The sequence below is a fragment of the Sphaerodactylus townsendi genome, linkage group LG08 (genome assembly GCF_021028975.2).
Source record: "Sphaerodactylus townsendi isolate TG3544 linkage group LG08, MPM_Stown_v2.3, whole genome shotgun sequence".
NCBI lineage: Eukaryota > Metazoa > Chordata > Lepidosauria > Squamata > Sphaerodactylidae > Sphaerodactylus > Sphaerodactylus townsendi.
The window spans coordinates 43,836,217-43,842,216 of NC_059432.1; positions in this window are offsets into that span (position 1 = coordinate 43,836,217).

Genomic DNA, 6,000 nt, shown 5'->3' on the forward strand with positions numbered 1-6,000 from the left:
AGCATTAGGCTCAGCTATCGGGTGTATGTATCTGTTGCTTTATGGTGGTGTGAGACGAAGTGTTAATTCTTCATAAAACAGCAAGGATTTGCCTTAGCTGTCATCACGGTCGAAAATTCAGCAATTAACTGACCTCCCATAGGTTACCAACAGCCCCACGTTCACCAGGGGTGCTGTTCATGTGCTATATTCCACAATTTGATTTGGCTTGACACATTTCTGAATTGGATTGGCCTCCCCAAAATGAATAGTCACCGCTCATTCCCTGTGAAACAGTATTGATGTTAAAGGGACTGAAGGCAAAGAGTACATATCCTATAAACTGCCTGGAATCCCTTCACTTTTTAAAAGAACAGGGTTCTACTTTTTGGGGAACAATTTTTGATCATAGGTTTGCAAACTCCCACACAGGAAATAACAGAAGATTTGGATGGTAGATCCTAGGAAATGTAGAATGTGGGGAGGGGAAGGACCTCAGTGAGGCATAATGCCACAGAGTCCACCCACCAAAGCTGCCACTTTTCCATGGGGGAACTGATCTCTGCCATCTGGAGATCAGTTGTAATTTTGGGAGATCTCCAGCCTCCTCCCCCTGGAGGCTGGCTACCCTACATAAGAACCTTGCAGAAACATTCACTTTGTTGTGAAAAGTAGAAACTGAACAGACTTATTAATGTTCAAAAGCCACTCTTCACAATGAGTGAATTCTAGAAATGTATGCTTTCTATATCTGAGCATGAAACTGACAACTAAAGCATGGATTCCCTTAATGGGGAGGAGATGTATGGGAGAACATGTATGAAATGTACACACAACTGTACATCAGAAGCATTAATTTGCTGAAGTAGAACATTCCTGTAAATACTGATTACTTATACAGAATCTAGGGATGGCTTCAGAGCAGGCCCAAAGCTCTTTGAGTCTGGTCACCTCAAGTCTGAGGATCTAAAGTTACCTGTGAGCAATGATGAGTTTAAGAGAAAAAAGTCATGCATCTCTCTCTCTCTCTCTCTCTCACCTAATCCAAGCAGTGGATGAACCTGATTTTTGATGATGCACAGTATCAAGAATGCATAGTAATAGAAATAGATATTTCCAGCTTGCTGCATGGTAAAGCCTGACTTTCTCAATACACACTCCTGGGGCTTGGAGAAGCATAGTAAAATACTACAGTACACACAAAACCATGTACCATCATTCCTCACCCGCTGAAAATCTCCAAAGTGGACACAAATTTCAGACGCCTAAATGACTGTCCCAGCAGAACATCAGCTTCCAATCCAGAAATGGGACATGAGGAATTTTTAAACAAATTCTACAAATTCTACATGCTACATAGAAATACATATACCATTTATTTTACTAAAAATATTCATGATCTACAGGCCACAAGATTCATGCATGCACTAAATAAAACACATAACGGACAGAGGAATGTCATCAGATTTCCCATACATGAGCCATCACTCTCTCTTAGCAGAATGTTGTAAATACAGAAGCATTCTTCCTACATCCAAGTACAGTAGCTATAACGTTGTGGATGAATAGGAGCTCCATAAATCAGTGTTAATCTCAGAGCAAGCTGTCAAAACATTGCAGAGCTATTGGATTACAAAGCTAGCCTAAAGTGTAACGTGTTGGCACCAGTGAGTACATCTACTAGATATGGACCATTTAATGTCTAAGAAGGAAGTTTTGCCTGTAGCAGCTGTTTCTTCTTGTCATTGCAGTCATGAGAATCATCTGTTTGGATGGGAGCAAGTGGATGCCACAGGTAGGATTTCTTTCTCTTAATGGAACACATGAGGTTTGATTGGAGCGGGCTGTATTTAAGCAGTAGCAGCCAGAGCTGAATTCAGAGGTGAAACCAGGAGGCCCGTCTTGAACTACAGACTTCTGAAATGACAGAAAAGGCCTGAGGGGCAGACTGATTAATCTTTGTTTAAGTAATTGCCAGTGAGTTAAAAATCTGTCTTTTACAATTCCACCTTATCTTTGGAGGAAAATGACAGCAGTACTTGCCAGCTATTTATCTTCCAAACACCATAGATAATCCTCTCTGCACAGGACTGCAGATATAGGAAAGCAAACTAATCAAAGTTGGCTGTTCTTACCTAAGGTTGTACATGAGCTTAATCTTCTCTGTGTTCCAATGAACCAAAACAAGAGGATAAATCACATAGAGACGTGAACACACGAAGCTGCCTTATACCAAGTCAGCCACTAGTCTACTAAGATCAGTATTATCTATTCTGATTGGCAGCAGGTCTCAGTAGAGGTCTTCTACATCACCTGCTACCTGATCTTTGTAACTGGAGGTTGTAGGGATTACACCTGAGATGATTTTTACACAAAGTAGATACTTTATAACTGAATGACAGTTATGAGTCAAATAGGCAATTTTGAACCCTGAATCTTACAGACCATCACAAAGTGATCCCACTATGGTGATGCCATCTTCCATTCCATCACTGCAAAAATATAAGTTATGGCACCCACCTTGAAGGCTGACACCACATAGCTCATGGCATGCAGAATTTATTGCCAAAACTGGCCCATTCCTAGCCAAAAGATATAGCAACTGTTCCAGTGACTCTCAAACCTTCCTAGCCAGAAAACAATAACATTATTTCCATGGCTTCTGTACCATATAGTGGCATGCAGACTTGTTAAGAGCTTTTCATGGTTTATTGGTGCTGGCATGAGAAAGGGAAAAGTAACAGCAAAGAGCTTTTGCAAATTGTATTCTTCTGGTATTTGACATCCCGTGAAATTGGATGAAGAAGTCAAGTTCCTTAACTGAATTGCTGATGGTCCTACTAGTGACACACAACTGGGAAAGTGACACACAACTGGGAAAGGCTGTGGCCTCCACTTTGCATGCAGAAAGTCCCATGTTGAGTCCCCAGCATCTCTAGTTTAAAAGGACAAAGAAGTTTGGGATGTGAAAGGCCTCTAACCAAGACCCTGGTGAGCTGTTGCAAGTCTGAGCAAATGATAACTGACTTTGATGGGATGAAGATCCAATTCAGTTTAAGCCAATTTCATGTGTGTTCTGAAAAACTAAAATAAATTGTTTGCCTGGATGTATGAAGAAAACCTCTACATCTACTGATTGCATACAAAATCTTTGCAACCTAAACCAGGTCTAACAGTCAACCTGATCCAAAGTTCTGTAAGAGTTCTTGGGCACACAAAAACTGTGCAGTGTTTACGGCCTAACCATGCAGTTTAACATCCAAGTACAGAGCTATTTACAATATTGACCTGAATGGGAAAGCCTTGTTCATAACAGAGGCATATCAGAGTTCCGCAGGGAGCCACTGGTTAGGGACAGTACAATCCATTGAAGTCAAAGGCAATTTCATACACAGCAGACAGCAAGTCCACATTCATTATGTAACATAAACTGGCATAACTAGGTTTTCCTTAATGCTGATAGATCCTGTCATTCTTTTACCATACTAACTCATAGGAATTAGGAGACAGAATCACTTCATCATACAATATCAAAACTATATTAAAGTAGCTGCCATCACCAAAAAACATTGTGTATTTTTATATTTGAATCAATCTTGGAGAATTTTAGTTTTCATTGGTTGAATTCAAAGGCTCCCAGCATGACAACAGCTGCTGAGTTTGGCTTGTTTCCAAACACTAAAGCTCCCCATTCTACCGTTGAAGCCCAGGTACGCAGGTCAGATCTGTGGCCATATATTTATTAAGGGGAAGAGAAGGGGGAAATCGTGGAATCATAGAGTTGTAAGAGGTCACAAAGGCCATCAAGTCCAACCCCCTGCCATGCAGGAACACACAATCAAACCACTCCTGACATATGATCATCCAGCTCCTGTTTAAAAACCTCCAAAGAAGGAGACTCCATCACTCTCAAAGGCAGGGAATGCCACTGTCGAACAGCCCTGACAGTCAGAAAGTTCTTCCCAGTGTTTAGGTGGAATCTCTTTTCTTGCACCTTGAATCATCATCATCATCATTGGTCTTTATTGACATAATCAGACAACAAATATAAAATACAATGGTAATGCACTTTGAATCCATTACTCTGTGTCCTGGTCTCTGAGGCAGCAGAAAACAAGCTTGCTTTTGGCATGACATCTTTTCAAATACTTAAACATAGCTATGATGTCCCCCTTTAACATTCGCTTCTCCAGACTAAACATCCCCTAAGTTTCTCTTTGTAGGGCATGGGTTCCAGTCCTTTTACCATTTTGGTTGCCCTCCTCCGGACATGTTCCAGCTTGTCAATATCCTTCTTAAATTTTGGTGTTCAGAACTGAACACAGTACTCTAGGTGAGGTTTGACCAACTTGCAGAGTAGAGTGGTATAATTACTTCCCTCGATCAAAACACTTATTGATGCATCCCAGAATTGCATCGGCTTTCTTGGATGCCATATCACACTGCTGACTCATGTTCAGTTTGTAGTCTACTAAGACTCCCAGATCGCTTTCACATGTACTGTTGTCAAGTCAGGTGTCACCCATCCTATATCTGTGCATTTCATTTTTTCTTCCTAAGTGAAGAATCTTACATTTATCTCTGTTGAAATTCATTTTGTTAATTTTGGCCCAGCTCTCTAATCTGTCCAGATCATTTTGAATCCTGCCCCTGGCCTCCAGGGTAGTAGCTACCCCTCCTAATTTGGTATCATCTGCAAATTTGATTAACATGCCCTCTATTTCATTATCCAAGTCATTGATAAAAAATATTGAATAGCACTGGAAACCCAGAACAGAACCCTGTGGCACACCACTACTCACTCCTCTCCAGGATGAAAATAGGCCATTGATTAGCACTTTTGTGTTTGGCTAATCAACCAATTACAAATCTATCTAATAGTTGCATTGTCTAGGCCACATCTTTCCAGCTTCCTTGCAAGAATATCATGGGATACCTTGTCAAAGGCCTTGCTAAAATAAAAGGACATATGCTACATCCAGAGTATTCCCTTCATCTACCAAGTTTGTCACTCTATCAAAAAAAGATGGATTAGTCTGACATGTCTTGTTTTTGAGAAACCCATGTTGATTTTCAGTGATCACATTATTCCCTTCCAAGTGCTTACGGACTGTCTCCTTAATTATCTACTCTAGACTCTTTCCTGTTATTGATGTCAGGCTGACTGGGTGGTAGTTGTTTGGGTTCTCCCCCACTTTTTTAAATATAAGGACAACATTAGCTCTCCTCTAGTCTGCTGGAACTTCTCCTGTTCTCCAGGAGTTCTCAAAGATTATAGCAAGCGGTTCTGAGATTACTTCTGCCAGTTCTTTTAATATCCTGGGATGTAGTTCATCAGGTCCTGGAGATTTGAATTCATTTAAAGTATTCAGGTATTCCTGTACTAGCTCTTTATTTATGCTGTGCTGAATTTCCCCTACTATATCTTCTGATCCATTTCCCCCCAGTTGGCCACTGTTTTTCTTTTGGGGGAAAAAAGGGGCAAAGAAGGTATTGACTAGTTCTGCCTTTTCTGTGTCCCCTGTTAGAATTTCACCTTCTTCTCCATGCAGTGACCCTATCATGTCCTTTTTCTTCCTTTTGCTACGGACATAACCAAAAAAGCCCTTTTTATTATTTTTAACATCTCTCGCAAGTCTGAGCTCATTGTGATCTTTAGCTTTTCTGACTTTCTCCCTACATGTCTTGGCTGTTTGTTTGAATGCCTCTTTAGTAATTCCCCCCCTTTCCATTTCTTGTACATGTCACTTTTATATCTGAGCTCGCAAGAGACATCCATCCTGGTTTGTTTAGACACCTCCCATTTTTTTCTCCTCATTGGAACTATTTGAAATTATTCCTTCAAGATCTCACTTTTAAGAAACTCCCATTCATCTTGTATTCCCTTCTCTTTTAGTATTCTTAACTATGAGATCACACCCAGTAGTTTCTTAAGTTTATTGAAATCAGCTTTCTTAAAGTCTAGAATGCATGTCCAACTGACATCCCCTTTCCATTGTATAATGAACTCCAGGAGAACAT